This window comes from Archocentrus centrarchus, chromosome 3 (assembly GCF_007364275.1).
Source record: "Archocentrus centrarchus isolate MPI-CPG fArcCen1 chromosome 3, fArcCen1, whole genome shotgun sequence".
Taxonomy (NCBI): domain Eukaryota; kingdom Metazoa; phylum Chordata; class Actinopteri; order Cichliformes; family Cichlidae; genus Archocentrus; species Archocentrus centrarchus.
In genome coordinates, this window is record NC_044348.1 from 23915254 (window position 1) to 23939759 (window position 24506).

General features: G+C 40.2%; 1 pseudogene; it reads left to right on the plus strand.

Annotated features, from left to right (window-relative positions):
- The window catches only part of LOC115778227 (craniofacial development protein 2-like), a 51852-nt pseudogene extending 28195 nt beyond the window's left edge, over positions 1 to 23657 (plus strand).
- Positions 23658 to 24506: the final 849 nt, after the last annotated feature.

Sequence of the window (24506 nt, forward strand, 5' to 3'; positions counted from 1 at the left end):
TCAGTATGACAATGTCACATTTTGAGGAAAGTTCATTTCCATTTCTGAGCGCTTAGATTACAGCCTATATAATGTGTATAAATATAGGGTTTATATAATTTCATTTAAAATAATGCTTACATAAATTGTAATCATATTCAAGCATATTACAGCATATTCAAGTCAAGACTGTCAAGTCCAGACTGTCACTTATAGTTTAAAAATACACAAATATATTAGAGGGTGATATATCTCTATTTCAGCCTATAAAAACAACCCAAATGTGTTATCATCATTCCAAAAGGATATGGGTGATAACATCCTTTCCAAACCAAAATCCCTATCCTCACATATGCAGACAATTCCTACCCATACACACACACATTCATCTTTTCCTTCCTTCTTCCCCTCCAGTGTCTCTCTGTTCCTCTCTCCCCAGTTGGGATTATTTACCACTACATCCAGCAGACTGAAGCTTCACAGCTACTCTGCCCCGGGAACGCCTGCAGCCATGCAGCAATCAAAGTGAAACGTCATCCTCTACCACCTGCACCCATGGGAGCATGGTAACAGAGAGCGAAGGAGAGTAGAGGGGAAGAGGAGCAAGTAGTAAGGGAGTGATACAAACAGGGGGACCAAGAAGGAAGAGGAAGATGAGAATCTGAACCCTCTGGGATTGAGTGAACGTAGAGGAAAGAGTCTGGGACTAAGTGAAAGAGAGACACTCAGCAAGTGCTTCATCCCCGCATTGGCTGTTCAGCCACAGAGGTGGAAGCAAGAAAAGAAACAAGGAAGAAGAACAGATAAAGACAGAGGGAAACTTAAAAGAGGAGAGCAAGCTGTAGAAAGAGTAAAACCAAGGATAGAGAGATAAGAGATGAGATCAACAGCATACCTGTTTGAGACACAATGCAAATGAGAAGGGGACTGAAGAAAAATAGAAAAAGACAGAAAAAAACAGCAGAGGAAAGTTTGGATCAAAGAAGAAGGAGGGATAATAAAAGGGATTTAACTTCAGCCCTGTAGGCTGTGAAAAAGGGAAAAAACAGAGGAAAAGGAAGAGCATAAGGGGAGTCTAACAAGAAAATGGTCAAGTTGAAAAGATGAAAAAGAATAAGGATGTAGAGGTTGAGGCATTAAAACTGTAAAAGGGCCATTTCACAGCTTAAGAGAAAAAAAATGGAGGGGAAAAAAAAAAACAGACGCTGGCAACATGGAAGCAGCTCAGTGCATTTGGGCATGTAGACATGGTCAAGACAATCTATTGAACTTCAAACCAAGCATGAGAATGAGGAATGAAGAAAGGGGATTTAAGTGACTGCCCAGTGGTACAGTGGTTAGCGCTGTTGCCTCACAGCAAGAATGCCTGGGTTCTTATCCACCTTGGCCAGGGCCTTTGCATGTAGGTGTGAATGGTTGTCTGCCTCTCTGTTAGCCCTGCGACAAGCTGGCGACCTGTACATCGTGTACCCTGCCTCTCACCCTATGACAGCTAGGATAGGTTCCAGCCCCCCGTGACCCTGAAAAGGATAAGCAAAAGAGAATGGATGGATGGATTTAAGAGACTTCGAACGTGACGTGGTTGTTAATGCCTAAACTAAATCACAAACTGCTCATCTACTGGGATTTTACTGCACAGCCATCTCTAGAGTTTACATATAATGGTCCATAAAAGGAAAATATCCAGTGAGCAATAGTTCTTTGGATGCCTTGTGGAAGCCAGAAGTCAGATGTGAATGGCAAGTCTTCAAGCTGATTAGATGGCCACAATAACTCAAATAACCACTTGTTGCAGCCAAGGTATGCATAAGAGCATCTCTGAATGCACAACACTTTGAACCTTGAAGCAGATGGGCTACAGCAGCAGACAATCACATTGACGGCCACTCCTGTAAGCAAAGAACAGGAAACTGGGGCTACTTTTCACATAGGCTCAACATAGGCACACTTTGGGTCTGTTAGTACTAGCTAAGCATCATTAAACACTACAGTCTACCAGAGTATCATTGCTGACCATGTCCATCCCTTTATAACTACAGTGTGCTCATCTCCTTGTGGCTGCTACCAGCAGGATAATGTGCCATATCACAAATCTCAAATTATCTCAACCCGGCTTTCTGAATATGAAAAAGAATATGAAAAAGACGCAATTCTAAAGTATAAACTTAAGTTACATTTCTTTTATGGCCCAAAACAGTACCTAAATATGACTTAGCCCCATGTTCTCCAACTCTCTCCAGCACATTTACACACACGCTGGACAATGGCAAGAGAATAGAAAAAAAAGTTTCTAGTAAATAATCCAAATATGAAAAATTATCACTTTGTGCAAAAAAGTAAATTTTTATATTAAAGTTGGTGATTTTTAAACAGTTATTCTGCTGGCAAAAGCTAAAATGACATGTATGCTAGTAATGAGTATATCATAGAAAATAATATGTGCCCAATATTAATGCTTAATTTGGCTTGTAAAGGTTTTTCATCCTTACACTGTGTGTCTGTCCGAATATAACTGTAGTTTAAAACAGCCAAACCTTTTCAAGCAGCATCTCAAATGAAGTGAAGTTATGGTGTACCGCCGCAAGCACAAGATTTTCCCCTAATAGCTGCCAATGCAGAAAGCGCCGTCGATCCCCAATTATACCATGATAAAGTTAGTCTCTCTTAATTGTCCATTAACGTAATTATCACACACAGTAATTGCCTTTTAAAATAATGGGCACCAAAATGGCCCAGTAGCTGAATTTTGATAAGCTCAACACCTAATTTAGACCCATGGTGTTTTACCTGAGTGATAAAAATGCACCAGGGAGTGATTAAACCACAGGAAAAACAGTTTCTGAGATCATTAAATGCTTAAGCGGAGCAGTTTTCCTTTGAAACCACATGAACAAGGCCAGGAAGTCTCTAAATTAAAATTTGAACAAATAATAGTGAAGTGAGGAGGCAATTGTCATCACAGTGAACAAATAGAAAGGAAAAAGGAGCGATGTAAAAAAGAGAAGTTATACACTATGTAGAGAAGAAGCTACAAGAAAATGAGAAGAGAAGAGAAGAGAAGAGAAGAGAAGAGAAGAGAAGAGAAGAGAAGAGAAGAGAAGAGAAGAGAAGAGAAGAGAAGAGAAGAGAAGAGAAGAGAAGAGAAGAGAAGAGAAGAGAAGAGAAGAGAAGAAGGGCAGTATGGTCCTGAGAAACAAACACAGAAAGTGATAAAAACAATGAATGTTTGCAAGAGACAGATTGGGCAAAGGAGTGTTGGGATGCCTGCTGGGCCTCCTCCAAAGTGACAGCTCGATAAACACCTGAGACTCAGACAATGATGATGGGCGTCAAGGAGCGAAACGCAGCCTGGCTCTTTCTTGCTTCCTCTAGTCTGGTGATAATGGTAATAAACAGCAGCATAAATGAGCCGAGCACCAGTGTGTGTGTGTGTGTGTGTGTGTGTGGTTGGGTGTTTGGGTGTGTGTGTGTGTGTGTGGTTATGTATGTTTGCAGCATAATAGAGTAACCCTCTTTGCTTTGACAGGGCTTTATGGATGGTGTGTGCATTGCCAGGATAAAAGGCAGATCTATTTGTGCCTTGTATTAGAGGAGCGTATGGGTGGCCATCATTCCAGCTACTATCGTCCTCACATCCTTTTGCTTCCCTACTTTCTTAAACAACCTCCTTTGTGCACTCTTTGCTTCTTAAACTTAATCAGTTTCTCTTCATATCCTCTGTACCTTTTCTTTTCCTTTTTTGTCACCTCATCTCATGTTTATTATTTAGTTGTCTATTACTTTTATCTTCTATCGCAGATGGGCTCTCCTAAAGACATCAAAAATGATCAAAAGAGGCTATTACAGAAAAGCCTCCACAACTGATTGAAAATGCAAAGCATTTATTTTTCATTATAGAGTTTGGAAGTTAAGACAATTCATTTAAGTTTCACGTCTGCCATCTTCGTTGCATGTGGATGAAAGAGTGATTTGGGTTTGATTACATTTCGTGGAGTGTTGACAGAGCTGTTACAGAGGATAACAAGTGGATGTATCAGCTGTTAACCATGTGTGTGTTTGGCTAACAAGACTTCAGAAAGTTATGTTTACCCTGCCTGAAAGCCATCATTTCGTGGTAGCTATGTTTATGTGTTGGTGTGCATTATGATCTAGCAATATGAAGGAGACTACATGGACTTGGCATAGGGTAAATTAGTCAACAACTTTAGTAAAGGGTTGCACAATTATGAGTCAAATGCTGTACTTAAGAAGTTTAGAGTTTTGCTTGTTAAAATACAACATAGATTAGACTTTGGAGTGAGTTTTATCCCTTTGGGTCCAGTTATGGGAAAGGGACATGCCTGTAATTGGCCAGCAACATACTGTAACTGAGTTTTAATACAATCGCACTGAAACTGTATCAGCAAAATTTGTGAATTAATCTGCTACCAAAGAGCTGGTTGCCCTTAATTATTAGTAATGAGATGCATACTAATGTAGTGGAAATCTATAATTCCTGAAAGGGCTCCTGACACTGATTGCTTTAATGAGCCCACTTTACCATTATATACCATCACTGAGGATCAGTTGTAAAAAGACTATTAAGTTTTTCCATTTATAACTGTGTACAGTAAGACCATATATAATAGCAGTGGTTGTAAATCAAAAGTATTGTCTAAATCATCCCAGTTGTCAAGATGGTGGTTTGCTCCCTTTGGGCTGGGGCTGTAAAAGTTCACCGAGCCTGTCAACAAATCAATTTTTGCAGTTTGTCAGACTGGTAAGGACTACCCTGGTGAAGAGAAGATGAAATCTCTCACTTTGGCAGCTTATCTGTTCAACCCTAAGCTTTAGTTATAAGTGCTAGATAAAGACTGACACCCCCCCCCTCAAAAAAAAAAAAACAAAAACAATAAAAGAGGGCTCAAAATGAGATGATTTTTGCAGTTTGTCTGGGCTCATCCTTAGGGATGGGGAGGGGAGCTCAAAGTGGAAATAAGCCTGGTGAAATGCTCCAAGTATCTCATCATGATGCCACCTGGATACTTCCCTGTGGAAGTGTCTTGGGAGAATAGCCTGGGGAAGACCCAAAACACAGCTGAAGCAGTATGTATAATTTCTGGTTTTGTACTTCAGGAATGAAAATAGAAGACTCGAATCGATAGAAGGTCAACCATGTGCTGGAACCCATGTGCTAGAGCCCATTTTAATTGGGTGGTCATCCCCTTAAAATGAAAATTAGGATGATGCCCTAATGTTTACTGATTGATAAAATCAGCTTAGTATCTGATGTATCTGCCAATCCACTGTGTGTATGTAGTATGTATAAAAAGCATGCATATATTGGGGTAACAGTGAGGTTAGGTTAATGATAAGGTTTATTCAAGGATGAGGGTGGTAACAGACGTGGTTAGTGTAAAACCGGCTCTAGATACTGTATATTTTGCTGGTGCCAAATCTCTTAACGAGCAAGAGGAGAGCAATGGGATGAAACAGTCAGTGCTCTTCTGTCTGTACCACATTATTAGTGGAGATTTGTGTGTTTATATTTATCTATTTTCATCTGACATACATAATGTGTTCACACAAGTCTGTGCCTGTGAGTTAGATGTGTGTGTATAGGTATATTTGAGCAGAAAGTTTGGTGTGATCAGTCTCTCTCTCAGATGGTGAGTTAGTAAAAACTGATCTAACAGCAAAAAAGTGTGAAAAGTGTTTTCTTAGTAGGAGCAATTAAAGAAAAGAAGAAGAAAGAGGAGGAAAGTCAACTGTCTAATAAAAACAGCTTCTGTTTTATCACTTTTATCAGTGGGGAGGCAAGGAGAGCAGAAGACATACAATATTAATAACCAAAAGCTAAGCGAGTTTAGAAGAACTGCTTCATAACTCTTGATACCTGTTTGTTGTTTGGTAATTTTTGTTATGATATGTTTTTTATTATACTTTTGTGCATGATTTAATTTTCGTGATGTCTGACGATGACTTTGAACAACATGACCAGTCGGAGAAACAAAAGGAAAAAGCTGCATTTTTCACATATGAGAACACATTTCTGATCATGTAATTGTGCACTGGCCACAAATAAAATAGAGCAGAAACCTTTTTTAAATGATTAAAGTATATGCTTAGGCTTCTTCTGATCTATTTTAACAGAGTAGTTATTTGTCATCGAAGTATAGAATCTATACATGGACCTGGATGGAGTCTAATCTTCCTTAATCTTATATTAATCACTGTTATTTGTTTTTTAATTTAAGATTTTCTCTGGTTAAAATGATGGAGGTTTGTATAAAAATGTATTTTTATTTGACATAGCCATTATAAGCTTTACCCTGAAAATTACAATCAAAAAGTTATTCAAATTAAAAGCATCACACTGACTAAATAGAATTAAATAAAAGTGTTACACAAGCTGACATGATAAACAAACAGAGTTTAGCCCTCAATCCTTTTTTACTCTACTGCAATGAGCAAAGATTAAACTGTGCAGTTCTGGACATGTTTTACAGTGCTGGAAGTTTTACTGTGGAGATACCCGTCAAATACGAGCAGTTATAGCTCATTCAAATGCTAAACGCAAACCAGTTGGCCAACCAACCATTTAGTCAGTCAATCAGTCTATCAGCTAGCCAGTCAGTTGACCAGTGTATGACAAATTGAATATTTCTGTCTGCCCATTACCCATTCACCTCATTCAAGAATAATCAAGCCTACTCAACCTCATCACCTTCTCTCTCTCTCTCTCTCTCTCTCTCTCTCTCTCTCTCTCTCTCTCTCTCTCTCTGCAAGGCTGTGCTAGAGGCAATGTAGAGTCAGTGATGTGATTCCTTTTGTCATCCAGAAAACTTAACAATTTGCAACTAGGGTTTCTTCACAGTGTATGCCCACAAGTAGCAAATGAGGCATCAGTAAATCAGAAGGTAATTTGATTAAAGAAAAAAAAAGCCACACACTTCTCTGTTATTCTGAGTCATTCTTCTATAGCATCCCCAATCCCTCTGCTCTGTTACATGTGCTGACTATGCAAGACAGTGAAAGGGTGTGCAAAGGATCTGATTTAGAATGTGTAATCTGGTGTAAAGGGAGGTTTTACTTTTCATGGCCTTTTATTGTTTAATGAATCAGTTTCTCTTTTATAAAATAAGGAACAAAAAATCTGAAACTATGATGGGTTCAATTTGTTATGCTATTGCATTTATTTATGAATATCTAATTGTAAACAGATTAATGCATTTTCAGTTGGACAGATGTCATTCAGTCCAGAACTATTTGTTCTCCACGAGTCTCCTTAGCTACCTTCCCATATACTGTATATATATTTTTTAATCAAAGTAAGAATCACATAATTCTAAAAATTTTTGTTGTATTTTTAAAAAAATGAATAAAATTGATCCGTTATGACAATGTACTTTTTTTCCTACTGTATTTTAATGTAGAGATTATTCGAAAGTAAAAATAATTTTTATTGATGTACAGAGCATAAGTAATAAAAGTAAACTGGCAAAAAAAAAAGATATATATATATATATATAGCTGTGTGGCACCTCACACAAATGTAGGAAATAGGACCGACTCCCCAGAGACTTGATGCTGGTGGTGGTGGTGGAGCAGATGGCAGTTGGAGATTTGGATGAGATTTGCTGAATGTCCAGGATGAGGCAGACGAATGATGGTCTGCAGCATGGCAGATGATGCTATAGAAGTTTAAATAATGGGCAACAGTGACTGTTGTTATTCTAGGCTGTAAATATACTTTTTAATCCCATCAGGTTGGGTTTTTTTTTTGGTTTTTGGGGGGCTTTTTTGCATGGGAGTCTACATGGATTGGCATGCTTTTGGAACAAACCTCAGGTGGCCAGGAACTGCTGTTTGTGGTAGGCCTACTTATGCATTGGCTTCAGTTTTAACCCCCAGAGGTTGTTGCTTTGCAAAAATGCAAAGCTCCCAAATGGCAAACAATCCACAGTCTCCTGGTTAACAAACTTGTAATGTACATTTACTCCAGGTAAAATGCACACAGCCAATAATATGTCAGTTAAATAGCAACTGGGACATGGCTTTAATATCAAGCACAATATTGACTACCTCTGTTTATACAGTGTGCAGCTGGGACTAATATCTCTAAGGAGACTTTTGCACATAGAAGAATGTTTTTCTTCTTTTATTAGCAGAACTTCAACAAAGTTACAATGTGCATGAATTTATTATAATCTTATGGCAAAGCAATATGTCTAATGACATAGCATATCTGAGGAAATTTTTAATACTACTGTCAATTTTAGGCCTCAGTCACAGAGTGGTCAGTGGCATTCAGTCACAAGTGAAAAATATGCATTCCCAGACCAGTGAACAAATGGTTGCTGGAGGTTGCTAGCTGTCACCAGGTGAAATTAGTGGCAAAGAGGGCTCACTGAGCAGTAGTGAAACTGGGACTGCCGACTGGCACACAGATGACCAGCAACCTCCAGCAACTACTCGCCAACTGGCCGTAAATACACTGATGGGTTACTGATCAGTCTCGAGGCCTGTGTGACTGAGGCTGCAAGATGAATATGGTTTGCGAGTAAAGCAGCTTCTACGGCACCAGCTGAGTTGAAAATTGCCTGCTCCTCACTACTTTTTTCATAATTGAGAATGTATAACCCACAAAACATACCGCATATTAATGTTCAAGTAGTGAATGCAATATTAATGCTGCTGGATGTTGGTTTTAAGCAGTTTCACACAAACAGGTGACAACATTTGCATATTTATTTTTCATGGAAATTTATGGCCATAGACAGTCAGGTTTTACCTAACCTGCTGCACTTAGCACTTTCAGAATGGACTCTCAGAGACCTCACACCGTGCTCTTCTTCCCGTTAGCTGGTCACATTAAAGAATAGTGGCAGAATCAGTAACTGTTGTCCACTATAGCAATCACATGTCATAGACCGAGGCTCCTTTGGTGGCATTGGATGAAAGATATCACCCATTCTATTGTCATACAGTGTCATCGTCTATATTGATTCAGTGACAGATTACGCCCATGGGGAGCAGCATTGGCAGATTGTGTATGTTTCTTGTTTTCATTTCTGGGTTTCTTGGCATGATGCAGTTGACATAGAGTGTATTGATTGGACAATTATGGCTACACTTGAGACAGCTGGGATCAGAGGGGTTGCAGTGGGAGGAACCTGTGTAATTGTGTTGTTATAGCACCAGGAAATCATCTTCTATTGAAAGCAGCTACACCCTTTTACAGAAAGGCATGAGCACATACGCCCTCCCAGGTATAACAGTGGAATATCATCAACAAAACACGGGGGAAAAAAATGGTGTACTGGGAACGGTAAAAATCAATCCTTGCTTTTCCTCGGTTAAACAACTTGTGCATTAGTGTGACCAGCAGCAGTAAGCAATATATTGCTACATCCAAGTATTGATTTGAAATGGGATATGTATAGCCATTTTCTGTAAAGTACTATGTAAACCAAGAAAAGCAAAGTTGTTTAATAAGAAAGGGCTTAATTGCTTTGTGTTTAGAAAATAGTTTGGTCTGTTCTCAAGACCTCAAAAGTCTGCCAAACTGATCAATATTAATGTGAATTTACAGATATGAAGCCATCTCTAGGTCCTCACATTGTGTGTGTGTGTGTGTGTGTGTGTGTGTGTGTGTGTGTGTGTGTGTGTGTGTGTGTGTGTGTGTGTGTGTGTGTGTGTGTGTGTGTGTGTGTGTGTGTGTATGTGTGGGTTTTTTTTTTAAGGACCTGGTGTTAAGATGTACAAAGTTGTTCACAAGCTAAACAACAACTGCTGCAAAAGGCGTCTTGAATCAGCCTGTGTCATCACTGTGAGGGGACCGTATGGGGGAGGTAGACAGACCTGCACTACTCTTGATCAACTCTCCAGAGGTCATTAGTAGAAGGACTGGACCAAACATACAAAAGAGTTTTAAATTGATGCTTTAATTGCCTGCTGTGTGTTACCAACACTTGAGCTGAATGAACCCCATTTGAATACTGAATTATAGCTTCTTGTTTTGTTTTTTTAGAAGATAAATCCATAAGAGAAGAGGTAGTAAGGTCGTATTATATACAATGAAACCTGAAAATATCGATGCAAATCTGTTGTCTCAGCAAAACCTGTGCTCTCCAATATTCTCTTCCCTAATCAATTAAATACTACATTTTGGAGAAAAAAAACACAAAAAATTTACTTATTTGCTTAGATGACAGCTCTGCACATCTTGGCATTTTCTGTCTGCTTTTCTGAGAATGTCACCTGAATTGGCTTTCAAGGGGAGTGGTGGCCTAGGGGAGAAGAAGAGGGTTAATCACTGAGAGGACCCTGGTTCAAATCCTCAGGCTGGCATCACTGTGGGTCCCTGAACAAGCCCACCCCCCCAGGTTGCTCCCCGGGCGCCCCTTGGCTGCCCCCTGCTCCATGCTGTGCTGTGTGTACTACATACTCCATGTGTGTGATGGGTTAAATGCAGAGAATGAATCTCACTGCATGTATATGTATGTGACAAATAAAGCTTTCTTTCTTCTTTCTTTCAGTTACCAGCTGTGCCTTGTCAAGAGTTAATTTCTTGCCCTCTTAATGTGTTTGAGACCATCAGTTGTGTTGTGAAGAGGTAGAGTCATTATACAGTGAACAGCCTTATTTGAGTAAAGTTCTAATCCATATTATGGCAAGAACTACTCAACTAAGTAAAGGAAAACAACAGTCTATCATTACTTTAGGAAATGAAGGTCAGTCAATCTGAAAAGTTTCAAGAACTTTCAAGAAAGAAGTATCCTCAAGTGCAGTTGCAAAGACCATCAAACATTATGATGAAACTGGCTCTCATCAGGCCCGCCCAGGGAAAGGGAGACCAAGAGTTACCTCAGAGGTAATACCCAAACCAGAGTTATCAGCCTCAGAAACTACAAGTTAACAGCACCCCACATAAGAGCCCACCTAAATGCTTCACAGAGTTCAAGTAGCACACACAACTCAACATCAGCTGTTCGGAGAAGACTGCGTGAATCTGGACTTTATGGTCGAATTGCTGCAAAGAAGCCACTTCTAAGGAAGAACAAGAGGCAGAGAATGGCTTGGGTCAAGGAACACAAGGAATGGATATTAGACCAGTAGAAATATGTCCTTTGCTCTGACGAGTCCAAATTTGAGATTTTTAGCTCCAAACATCATGTCTTTGTGAGTTCATGTCACATCACATCGGTGTGTAGTTTACACTGTGAAGTATGGAGGACAAATGATGTATGGGGGTGCTTTGCTGGTGACACTGTTGGTGATTTATTCAAAATCCAAGGCAAACTTAACCAGCATGGCTAACACAGCATTCTGCAGTGACATGCCATCCCATCTGGTTTGCTCTGAGTGTTACCATCATTTGTTTTTCAACAGGACAATAACCCCCAAACACACCTCCAGGCTATGTAAGGGCTATCTGACCAAGAAAGAGGGTGATGGAGTGTCAGATGACCTGGCCTTCACAATCACCTGATCTGAACCCAACTGAGATGCTTTGGGATGAGTTGGACCGCAGAGTGAAGGCAAAGCAGCCAACTAGTGCTCAGCACCTCTGGGTCAAGACTGTTGGAAAACCATTTCAGGTGATTACCTCATGAGGCTGAGTGAGAGAAGGCCAAGAGTGTGCAAAGCTGTAATCAAAGCAAAAGGTGCCTACTTTGAAGAATCTAAAATCTAAAACATACTTTGGTTTGTTTAACACTTTTAAGTTTTGATTACTTATATATTAATATTACTTATATATATATATATATATATATATATTTTTTTTTTTTTTTTTAAATAAATTTACGCCTCACACATTTATTATTCCCTTAGTTTTAGAGGGCCTGGTGGACTAAATATGGTCATTGGGAACAGTATTAATATTTACAGTAACCTTAGAGACTAGTTGGACTACCTACCAAAACGTGTGGAACAGAAAGACAGAGTAAAGAATAATGAAACAACACATACATTCATTGGCTACAAATATGTTTTGAATAAAACATATACCGTATTTTTCGGACTATACGTCGCTCCGGAGTATAGGTCGCACCAGCCAAAAAATGCATAATAAAGAAGAAAAAAACATATATAGGTCGCACTGGACTATAAGTCGCACTTTTTTTTTGGGGGGGGGGGGGGGGGGGGGCGGTTGATAGAATCCGAGACTCAGAGCACAAATTCCATCTTGAACGGCAATTTAAAATAATAATGGATTAAAGAACAGGACGAACACGGTTACACCTACGTTATGCTAACGTAGCACATTCAGCTACATGACGCACAACGAACACGTGTTCGGTATTGTTACGTTGTAAACACACTTCCAAAGTCCGCGATATTCACAACAAAGGTCGTCTTTATTAACAGAAAAACGGCTGCTGTAGGCCACAGCCACGCCAACCACAACTACAACAGCGGAACAGCAACACACACACAGGCAAGCTCTCGGTCTTTTTCTCTCTCTCCATGCTGCCTTCACGAACCTCCCGAACAGTCCGAAATCCCACAACATCAACACGCTCTCTAACTAAGAGAATCGCTACAGTATGTTAACGTAACATTAAGTTATTCAGATAGCCATAGCATAAAGAACATACTAACAAGTTAACCAAACCATCAATCCATTGAATTCTTCATCCTCGGTGTCACTTCTAAACAATTCCGTACACTCCGTAGACGAAGCGCCGCTTCCTCTTCTGTGTCGCGTTAGTCAGACTCGTCGTCAGCTGCAGTTCCAATTATTCCAGCCTTTCTGAATCCCAACAGGATGGTTTGTCACTGAAGCCCATGTTTTCTTGATCCATCCAATGACTTCCAGGAAAGTTGGGTGGCGCATTCTCCCAGTTGCCGTTAAGCTGTGCTCTCCATCCACTGCGCCCACAGGTTACGCAAGACTGCCTTAAAGCTGCAGTTCACGGAGATGTCAAGTGGCTGGAGTATTTTGGTTCATGTGTTATAAATGTCACATATACGTCGCTCCGGAGTATAGGTCGCACCCCCAGCCAAACTATGAAAAAAAGTGCGACTTATACTCCGGAAAATACGGTAGGTGCACAGAAAAATGGATTGACAATTCCTTTTTGGACATGACAAAAAAAGATAGACCAGCATATAACACACCTGTACACACATGTACACACACTCACACACACAGACACACACACACTTGGGGACCATGTTCCAGACATCCTCTAGAGTACGATGGGGGCAGGAGAGACAGTGATGGATTACATGCCCATCTGGGCTGTAATAAGTAGGCCCCGCATCCCACCTGCATTCAGCAGGAGGCAGAAATCCTGCATAATGGCTCCACATAGAAGGCCAGGTACCCCAGGCTGTATAATGTCTTGTCAGCGTGCATGTGTGCGTCTGTCATTACTGGATTTACTGCTCAGAGCAGAATAAAGCAGTTCTCAAAAACATTCAATATCACTGCCTGTACCTGAGAAAAAGACACGCAGAAATAAATTAAAAAGGATTTTCTGAATTTGAAAGATGGGGTCAAGATATTCATCTGACATTCATCATTTAGGCTGATATTATTTTATTTTATTATTTTATATTATAATCAATAATCCTTTAAACTTAGGATGCATGTGTGGGGGGTTTTGTGTGTGTGTGTGTGTGTGTGTGTGTGTGTGTGTGTGTGTGTGTGTGTGTGTGTGTGTGTGTGTGTGTGTGTGTGTGTGTGTGTGTGTGTGTGTGTGTTTTCATTTTGTTAGTGAATCAAATGCCAAATGTTCCTAAAGTTCCCAGAAGGGATTTACAGAACATAATAAAGTGTGAAAAAAATATATATATACTAAGGCAGAAAAGAGACATCTCTTTTTAAACCCCTAATAAAATGGGTGATAGAGATCTCACAGGTGCTGGAATGAGACAACAATCGATGGGCCACAAAAAGCAAGACACAGAAAACTACCACCTGCAATAATCCCTTAGCTTGTTTAGCAGGGTAGTCCATCCTCATCACACTGTAGTGCATCTACTGAGGTTGCCTATAGCCTCAATAGCTCTTTAAACCAAAGACACCTGGGGGAAATATTTCAACTTAATTTATTAGTTCCTAGTTTCGTTTTTGTGCAAGAGCACTTTAGAGATGATGGTGGCTTATATGAATGGTACATTCATATTTAAACACTAATCATTTTAACTAGTTGTGTTCTGTTATGTGTTATGCTTCTATAACAATTAGAGTTTATTGTGTTGCACTTTGTTTCTGAAAACATACACTGCAACAAGCTTTGCATGTCTAATTAAGCATGGACTTTTCACCATAAATCAGACTAAATGTATATATTCACTGATTTCTTCATGGCACATTGAATATGAGATAAGATACAATGGTCCTAATATGAAATCTGCATCCTCTGAACCTAATGTATAGAAAACATTTATCAGTTTACTTGTTTTGAGCTGCAAAGTTTAATGTAAAATTAACCCTGAGGGGGAGTGAACCTGAGCCAGCAACTTGTCAATTTACATTGAAAAGTAAGTAGAGATAAGAAGTTGAGAGTAATTTACATTTTATCTTCTATCAGTTTGTGTTTCAAATGATTCAGCATTCATTATTTTTGAAGAAATACGTGACGGAAAGAATAAAAATTTAAGTTCAGCTACATAAAAAACATTCTCTGTAAAATCACTCCAGTTTATCTGGTTTATAAATACAACAGTGTGTACAAGAATGTGTATAAAACTTCCACCATGTCATTCACCTTTTTCTTTGCTGGTAATCACTTCCACTGCAGTATGTTCACGCTTCAGCACCTCGGCCATTTGGGAGCCACTGACCCCTTACCGCTACTGCTGACCAAGGCTGATGAAGCGCTTGACAGGTAGGTTGTTAAGATAGGTTGGATTAATTAGCTTGTGGTTTAGCTGGTGTTGCAACATGCTCTAGGAGTATTACTGTGGGCGTGTAAAGCATCAAGTTGGGCTTTGACCTTTTTAGGCTAGGGGATAGAAAAACACTAGTTATCCTAAAGCGATCCCTGGTGGGGGAAAAGTTGTCTTTTCCCATTGGGTGGATTACTATATATGAATGTCTCTCTTTTCAAAGGGCTTGCTCTCTCTCTCTCTCTCTCTCTCTCTCTCTCTCCTCTCTCTCTCTCTCTCTCTCTCTCTCTCTCTCTCTCTCTCTCTCTCTCCAGAGAACTTTGAATGACTGGTGTTATGTTACATATTGTGGTGTTTGTGCTAGGTGTCCTTGGCCTGCATGAAAGTTTCTGTGCATTGTGTGTGTGTGTGTGTGTGTGTGTGTGTGTGTGTGTGTGTGTGTGTGTGTGTGTGTGTGTGTGTGTGTGTGTGTGTGTGTGTGTGTGTGTGTGAAAGACAACTCATACAATATATACAGTATATCATGGTATGGTTTACTTTGAGTCTGAGAGATTCTATATATAAAAAAATGTGGTCAGGCAATGTATTTTCCTGGTTAAAGCACTTTTATTCATTTAAAAAATGTTAAGTATACATTTTGGCTTTCTCACCACGAGTCTTTACAAGAAAGTCATATCTTTACGCAAAAGAGGATGCCAGAAGCTAGAGCTAGCATAACTTCTAAGCATAAAATTGCATATTTTAATTTTTACATTTTAGTTTATGTAGAGAAGAAACAAAATATATTTTTCTATGGAACATAGATGTGCTGGTCAGCATCATTTGTGTTTAAAAAGAATCCAAGTAACACTGCATAAAATATAAATATAAATAAAAACAGAATGCAATTATTTGCAAATTATTTACAGTAGAGCATAGAAAACATACAGTGTGTAGCAAATTTAGCATACAGTGTGTAGCAAATATTTTTGAGTGATTTCTAAAATATTTGTGTTTTGATGACAGGTGATCTAATACATTTGTTAAACACTGTTTCAAATGTTTCAAATGGTACATTTTACTATTTTACAGAAAGTATTAGTTCATTTTGAATTTGATGGCAGCTACATGTCTTTAAAAAGTTGGGATGATGGCAACAAAATGCTGTAAAAGTAAGTGGTACTAAAGGAAACAGTTGGAGGAACAACATGATTGGTTATAAAAAAAAATTAAAAAAAAAAAGAGTATCTTAGAGAGGCAGAATTTCTCAGAAGTAAAGATAGGTAGAGGTTCACCAATCTGAAAAAAATTAAAAAGTCAGTTGACAAATTGGGGAGAGTTTACTGGTAGACGAGAGGGTCATTTCCCTCCACCTTTGAGCCAGGGAACAGGTCCTGACTATTGTTTGCACTTATGCACTGAATGAGTTCAGAGTGCCCAGCCTTCTTGGAGTTGTTGGGTGCAGTGCTCAAGAGCGCTCCATCTGGTGACTCTATTGTCCTACTGGGGGACTTTAATGCTCACATGGGCAATGACAGTGGAAGGGTGTTATTGGGAGGAATGGCCTACCTGATCTGAACCCGAGTGGTGTTCTGCTATTGGACGTCTGTGCAAATCACAGTTTGCCCATAATAAATACCATGTTTGAACATGGGGATGTCCATACTGTAAGTACACATGACACCAGGACACCCTAGGTCACAGGTCAATAATTGATTCAGTAATTTTATCACCTGATCTGCGGCCGCATGTTCTGGACACTCAGGTGAAGAGAGGAGCTGATCTATAAACTGATCATCACCTGGTGATAAGTTGGAACAGGTTGGGCTGGACTGATCTGGCACACTTAAACGTATAGTGAGCGTGTTCTGGGAATGCCTGGCAGAGAGCCCAGTCTGAAGGATCTTCAACTCCTACCTCCAGCAGAACTTTGATAGCATTCCAAGGGAAGCTGAGGGCACTGAGTCCAAATGGACGATGTTCTCCACCTCCATTGTTGAGGCTGCTGCACAGAGTTGTGGCTGCAAGGCAGCTGGTGCTTGTCATGGTGGTAATCACCAAGCCAGATAGTGGACACCAGAGGTGATCAAGCTGAAGAAGGAGCTCCTGTCAGGCTGTGTTAGCCTGCAAGATTTTGGAAGGAGCTGACGGGTTTGGGCAGGCCAAGCAGAATGCAGCGCAAGTGGTGGCTGAAGCAAAAATTGTGTAGAAGGAGTTTAGTGAGGCCATGGAAAAAGACTTTTGGACCACTTCGATGTGATTCTGGCAAACCATCATGCAACTCAGGAGGGGAAAGTTTACACAGTGTATAGTGCAAATGGGGTGCTGCTGATTTCAAGTGAGCATATAATGAGGCAGTGGAAGGAATACTTCCTTATTTTCACCTTCTGTAGAGGAAGCAGAGTCTGGGGACAAGGGAGATGACTTGCCCATCACTGGAGGTGATTTAACTGAGGTAGTTAAACAACTCCTTGGTGGCTGGACCTCTGGGGTGGAAGAGATTTGCCCTGAGTTTCTGAAGGCTCTGGATGTTATAGGACATGCCTATATGCGGAGTTCTGGGTCAGTGCCTCTAGTTTGGCAGACTGGGTAGACCCAGGACACAAGAGACCTTACGTATGTCTCTTGGCTGGCCTGGGAATGTCTTGGAATCCACCCGGATGAGCTGGTGGAGGTGGCTGGGGAGAGGGAGGTCTGGGTTTCTCTGCTTAGGCTGCTGCCCCCACAACCTGGACCCAGATAAGCAGAACAAAATGGATGGATGGAACCATCAGTAATGAAAAGTTTATACAGGTTTTAGAGGAATACGTGCTCCCATCCTGATGATCTTTTTTAGGGAAGGTCATGCATATTTTAGTGTGAAACTCAATGCTACAGCTATTAAAACAGCATGGGCTTATCGCAGAAGTGTCCAATTGCTGAACTGGCCTGCCTGCTGTTTAGAACTTTCACCAACTGAAAACATCTGGCACATCTTGAAACCAAAAGTACACCAAAGAAGACTCAGGGCTGTTGAGCACCTAAAATCCTATATTACACAAAAAATTGAACATTTTTCTCTCAAAAGTCCATAGAAAAAGCTCCATTTACCAAAATACCAATGTGCCTGTGGACATAGCCTGATGAACCTAAATAAAATGAAGTTTTCTTCCTACGTACATCGTTAAAGAGTGATTTATTTCTTTTTCAGATTTATTACATTTGTGGTTTTTTGGTTTAAAGGTCCCAGAATGTTTTATCTTACAGAGTAATAGTGAAGTAATGTAAAAAAAGAAAACATAGACTTCATAGCTACAAAACTAGGTAGTAGAGTTTTTACTAGACTCATTAGCGCCATTACTCATTAACAATTGTAGTGTATTAGCTAAATGTATTCTTAGAGTCACTTCGTGTCTTTCACAGTATTTAGAAATTGTTTATATCAATACCATTATATAATGTAAAAGTAGCTTTTCTATACTCCATCAGAAAAGCTACTTTTCACTGCTCACTTTTCGTCAATCTGTACCAGTTCATGTCTCCTTTTAAATTCACTTCTTTCTCAGGAACATACTTGGAGACTTACAGTGCCAGACAGTCAAGACAGATGATTTGTGACCCCTTATCGCAAGGCACCAACTTAACGTAGCTGTTTTGCTGTGGTGTATGGGTTTGATAGTAATCTCTGCTCTGTGGGCTCAACAGGGGATGGATTAACAGAACATGGTCCTGTACAGGTTTTTAAGTAGGCAACACATGTCCTGAGTTAAAGGATAACACATTACAAAAGTGCTGTTATTTCTTGTATTGTTTGTTTATTATAGACAATTATATTATTAATAAAGACACCCTGCAGTGCAATCAATGACCACAGTGCTCTCCTCCATCTGGCTAGGTTTGACCATTGAATAATTTGACAAAAGGAAAAAACAAGCAACTGTATTTCTATTGGTAGTGTGCCTGTCCTTCACTCTTGGATGTTTTTCTTCTTCTTATGACTCAACCCATATCTGCACCACTCTCCATCTGGTCCACTTGTTCCAGATGCAACTGCCAGACTTTTTTTCTGACTGGGCCATCTGGGCAGCTCTCTACTGGCGCTCAATTGAAAGCAAATATAGTGCATTTCTTGTTGGATTGCTCTTTTTTTAATGTGCTGCCTCCCAAAACTTGAACACACATTCAAACGGATGGCACAGATAAATGGAAAACCGCCTTTTGGGCAGAGTGCTTGCACTCCCTTGTCCTGAAAAAGAGAGGACAGTGTTATGCAAAGAGTTTGATCTTGCATTGCTAAAAACTATTTTTAGAATAAGGTCACTCATTCTCCATATGAATAGTGCTTTCCTTGGGTCGAAATGTTGCCTGTGAACTAGTCTGGCTTGATTTCACAATACATATGTGAAATCAAGTTAACCAACACCCCTCCTATCTCTCTTTCACTTGCAAGCTTTGTTTTATTTGCAAAATACTATAAACACAAACACCTTGGTGAAAGGCTCAATTTATTTATTCTTCATTTCCTGGGCAATAAATTTCATCCATCATCTCATATTGTTTTTTTCTTCCTCTTCTTTGGCAGCACTATTAAAAATGCTCTGCTGATAGAAAAATATGTCTGTCAAAGTATCTAATAAATACTTTTCTATTCTGCCTTCAAGTCACAAAGAACATGCATTCACAGCATGGTAAGAAGTAGAAAAATAACTAGTGGAAATGAAAGATTTACTTTTATAATGCCTTTTGAACTTCTGAAGTTAAACACTTTAGTCATATTAAACAGCTGTGATTAGTACGTGGAGATTTTAAAAGCCACCCACATCTGACAATACACATACATAAATATACATTGAAGAGAATAAGACAAAACAATCCAGTCATCTGTCTATCAACAGCATGTTGAGTGACTGTAGCAGACAATGTGTCAAAAGAATTTAAAAAGAAAAATCTTGCTTCAGAGAGAGAGAGAGAGAGGGGTTGAAAATATTTTGCCTGTCCTCTATCACAATCTCTATCTATAACATTCTAGGGTAATTGCTTGTAATAAAATGAGACATAGGCCTGATACAAAATGTTGACACAGAGAACACCAACATAAAATGTCATTGTAAGGTTGTGGGTTACTACGTATTGCCATATAACCCACCACCCATAGCTCCAATGCACCTTCCAAAAGATATTCCCTGATGTGGTTTTTTGAAGATGGTGGTGAAGAGCACTGTCTCTCTCCCATAGGTATTCATGTTGGTTGGCAACGGGTGGCTGGGAAGGCATTACTATACAATTTCCATCACTTGCAACCTCATCATACCATTGTGGACCCTTGTGGCCTACACATTTGGGTATTGTTATCTTGGAAAAGACCAACTCCATCAGGGTAGAAACATTTCATCATGAGATAAAGGTGATCAATCAACATTGTATTGACTTGCTGTTACCCTTCCCTCTAAGGGAACAAGTAGACTCAAAGCATATTAGTGAAATGTCCACCACAACATAACAGAGCCACCAAATCAGGCATTTACTTTGATTTATCACCATTCTCATATCTTTCTCATATCCACTCACACATCTCATCACATCTCACATCTTCAGGCACAAACACTGAATCAAGTTTCAAGACTTTAAGGTTTCTGAATGTACAACATTTCAAAGACATTTTAATTGTCTTTTACATGACTGATATCCTTAAATCTGCTCTATTCATTATTTATTTATCAAACAAGAACCACTCCGAGAGTGCAAACTTCAGCCAAGGCAACTTATTGTCTGGGCAGTATTTACTTTAGAGTAACATGACAGACATTTACATTGATGACACAAACATTATGTAGGAGTAGGTAATGGATAATAGGCATTCATTTGCAAATAACTGGACACAAGTAACTTGTAGGAATATATATGTGTTATATGTGTGTGTGTGTGTGTGTGTGTGTGTGTGTGTGTGTGTGTGTGTGTGTGTGTGTGTGTGTGTGTGTGTGTGTGTAGGAATACCTATATATATATATATATATATATATATATATATATATATATATATATATACATTCCTACATTGTAAATTAATACTGAAGTTATTCAGAATATAAAGGAACACATACAGAATCATGTCGGAAACTTAAAAGTGTTAACCAAACCAAAGTATGTTTTAGATTTTAGATTCTTCAAAGTAGGCACCTTTTGCTTTGATTACAGCTTTGCACACTCTTGGCATTCTCTCAATTGGCTTCATGAGGTAATCACCTGAAGTGGTTTTCCAACAGTCTTGAAGGAGTTCCCAGAGGTGCTGAGCACTAGTTGGCTGCTTTGTCTTCACTCTGCAGTCCAACTCATCCCAAACCATCTCAATTGGGTTCAGATCAGGTGATTGTGGAGGCCAAGTAATCTGACACTCCATCACCCTCTTTCTTGGTCAGATAGCCCTTACATAGCCTGGAGGTGTGTTTGGGGGTCATTGTCCTGTTGAAAAACAAATGATGGTCCCACTAAGCACAAACCAGATGGGATGGCATGTCACTGCAGAATGCTGTGTTAGCCATGCTGGTTAAGTTTGCCTTGGATTTTGAATAACTTGCCAACAGTGTCACCAGCAAAACAACCCTATACATCACACTTACTCCTCCATACTTCACTGTGGGAACTACACATATAGGAACCATCCACTCACCTTTTCTGTGTCTTACAAAGACATGGCATTTGGAAACAAAAATCTCAAATTTGGACTCATCAGACCAAAGGACATATTTCTACTGGTCTTATGTCCATTCTTTGTGTTCCTTGACCCAAGCCATTCTCTGCCTCTTGTTGTTCTTCCTTAGAAGTGGCTTCTTTGCAGCAATTCAACCATAAAGTCCAGATTCATGCAGTCTTCTCTAAACAGTTGATTTTGAGATGGGTGTGCTAATTGAACTCTCCGAAACATTTAGGTCTTGCCATAATATGGAATAGAACATTACTCAAATAGGGCTGTTCACTGTATAGAAATTAACTCTTGACAAGGCACAGCTGTTAACTGAAAGCCATTCCAGGTGATATCCTCATAAAGCTGACAAAAAATGCCAAGATGTGCAGAGCTGTCATCTAAGCAAGAGGTGTATGCCTACTTTAAAGAATCTAAAATATAAATCTATATATTAGGCCTGGGCAATATATCGAGTTTTTAAGAAATATCTAAATATTTTCATACAAGATATAAGACGAGACAATATTGTTTATATCAATATAGTCTATGTCACGTTACAATCACACTTGTAGATCCACCAGTTCACCTTTCTTTTCTCCCAGTTTGTCTCTGCTCAACTTCACACTGCCCCGCCTCTCTCCCGCACCACTTCACCCACAAATCATGCAGGAAGTGACAACATGAAGAAGTAAACAGACATGAAGCTGTTGAAGAGGAGCTGGTTACTAAAAATTTCTCATGTACATCTACAGCTGAATGTTAATAAAAGTACCTGTGTGGCATTTGGGACATCTAGCTCTGACTCAGAAGTGCCCTTTTGTTTATACCTTTTGGGAAGAAAAAATATTGAGATATATATCCTATATCGCCATTCAGCTAAACAATAGGGAGATATTATTTTTGGTCCATATCGCCCAGCCCTACTATATATATATATATATATATTATACTATATTATATTTTAAACTAACCATTGTCAGTCCCAAGCCCGGATGAGAAAGGAGGAGGGTTGAGCATTGGGCTAGCAACCCTTCCCTGTAAAAACCTAACCGCTACAGAAACAGAAAATAGAAGTAGAAGTTTTGGACAACGCGGTGGGAATTCTGCTTCAAGTGGCATTTTGGTGCTGGAGGAAGCCGGCAACGGTGTCCAGAACCTGATGGAAGCATTATTCTCAGCCAAAAACATTACAAGGGACGTGGAACATTCGCACATTATATCAACAAGGATGAATGGTTCAACTTTTGAAGAAATTCAGCGATTATTTGCTCAACATCCTCGGGGTTAGTGAAGTCAGATAGACGGAAACATGCCGAATTATCTGTGGCGGCAAGATGATTTTGTATTCCTGCCATGAGGAACAACATGAACGTGGCGTCGGTCTTGTTTTGAGTAAAGAAGCACTCATCGGTTGGAAGCCTATCAACGATCATATCATCACAGCCCATTTTGGATTTGGACACGCCAAACTGACTGTTGTGCAAGTGTACACGCCGATGGACAGTGCAGTGGATGCCTCCAAGGACGATTTCTATGATCAGCTGCAAGATGTCCTTGATGACATCCCCAATCGTGACCTAAAGATCCTTATCAGAGATTTCAATGCCCAGCTGGGCAGCAACAGACTGGGATTGGAGACTGGGATTGGAGCATACGCATCCTCTACACGCCTCAGTGACAATGGCAAACGATTGGTATCATTCTGCAAGTGCAATGGGCTGTGCATTGGGAATATGCACTTCCAGCACCGAGGGATCCACAAAAAGACATTTGCTTGCATCAGCCAAAGTGGAGGTCGGCTCTGCGCGACTCGAGGGCCTATCAGAAAGCAGACTTTGGATCTGATCACTATCTAGTCAGAGCGGAAGTCAAACTCAAATTTTGGAATCAAAGGCAGTCCACACCAAAGAGGCCATTCGCAATCGAAAAGCTCAAGGATCCGACCGTCACCAACGCCTTCATACTGGAGCTGCAAAATCGTTTCGCCCTCCTTAGAGAACTTGAAGATGTGAAAGATTTCTAGACTGGCCACATCATCGGAAGACGCCAAGGAAAGAGGAATAAGCAGTGGATCCAAGAAAGATCATGGAAGTTGATTGATGAGAGAAAAATCATGAAGCTCAAAAGGAATCAGGCCAAAACTGAGCAAGCCAGAGAGGAAGAGAGCCGAAGGTATGCCGAGTTGCATCGGCTCATGAAGAAAAGCTGTTGAAAGGACAAGAAAGTATGGCTGAAATGAAAAGGCGCTGAAGCTCAGGGAGCAGCTAACCGGAATGATTCCAAGACTTTTTACCACATCCTCAATGAGCTCACTGGATCAAGGACTAATGCAAATGTCCTGATCAAGGATAAGAATGGGACGCTCCTGAAGAGCAGAACAAATGATGGGCTGAACACTTCAGGAACACACTCAATCAGCCAAAGCCCATCACGACTTACAACTTTGAGGTGGAGGACGCCCAAGAAGAGCACAGGGTTAACACTGGCAGAATCACCATCGAGGAAGTGAATATCGTGATCAAGAGCCTAAAGAACAACAAAGTGGCCAGCTTGGATGAAATACCAGCGAAGCTACTGAAGCACGGTGCCTGAGCGATGGCAGAAGAACTGACGACTCTGTTCAACAAGTGCTGGCAAAATGGCCACGTGCCGGAGGACTGGCAGAAGGGCGAGATAGTCAAGCTTCCGAAGAAAAGCAATACCTCTGAGTCCACCAACTGGAGAGGCGTCATCCTCCTCTCCGTGCCCGGCAAGGTGTTCTGTGTCGTCCTTCTTCAGCAACTGAAGCGTGCTCTTGACCAACGACTGCAAGAAGAACAACCAGGTTCCAAAGTGGTCGATCATGCACAGAGCAGATTTTCGTCCTAAGAAATATCATCAAACAGTGTGTCGAATACCAACAACAACTCACCATCAACTTTGTTGATTTCAAGAAGGCCTTCGACAGCATCCACTGAAATTCCTGCGCTTGTACCGCGTCCCGGCCGTCTTTATCAACATCTTCAGGGACCTGTACCTTTGATTGAGCTGTTGCGTCAAGACCGGAAATGGCCACACCGAC